Raw genomic sequence first — 680 nt, forward strand, 5'->3', positions numbered from 1 at the left:
TGACAATATTCACTCATCGTGACAGTAAAATAGGGCATTCTAAGTCAATATACTGCAGTATTTCCTCTCTCAATCAGTAGAAAATATGGTTAACACCCAGTCATGCATGAAAAAAAAATACCGTCATGTACCGTGAAACCGGTATAATTTTGAAAAATACCGTGATATAAATTTTTGGTCATACCGCCCAGCACTAGTTCAAAATACTTCCTTCCTGCTATAATGCGGCTGATGAGGCAAATTTCAATTGACATAAATTATGCATTTACATTTGAAAGTTGCTTTGGAGAAAAGCATCTGATAAATTACTAATTATGCATTCCACTCGTAGTGTGGGAAAAAAATGGCTAATGCCCTATTCCTGTGTGCATGCATTTTCAAATACAGAGACTGAAAAATACTCACTAAACCTTCACCGCTACAGATAACTGATAAAGAGGCTGTCCTTTACCTATATGGTCATACAGCATACCCTGCTGGCAGAAAAGATCACTCTGACCAACTATAGTCCTGAGCCCAAAAACTGGGGGAAAAGGAAAATTCATGAAGAAATTTGCCTATTAATTAAAAAAAATACACAGGCATTTTAGGAGAGATATGTTTTCTTAGGTAACACTTCAGTGCAGTGTTCATTTTACAATGCATGCAGCACCTTAAGAAAGGGACTGGAACATGATAAA

The sequence above is a fragment of the Sinocyclocheilus rhinocerous genome, unplaced genomic scaffold (assembly GCF_001515625.1).
Source record: "Sinocyclocheilus rhinocerous isolate Xijiao unplaced genomic scaffold, SAMN03320098_v1.1 scaffold362, whole genome shotgun sequence".
NCBI classification, from domain to species: Eukaryota; Metazoa; Chordata; class Actinopteri; order Cypriniformes; family Cyprinidae; genus Sinocyclocheilus; species Sinocyclocheilus rhinocerous.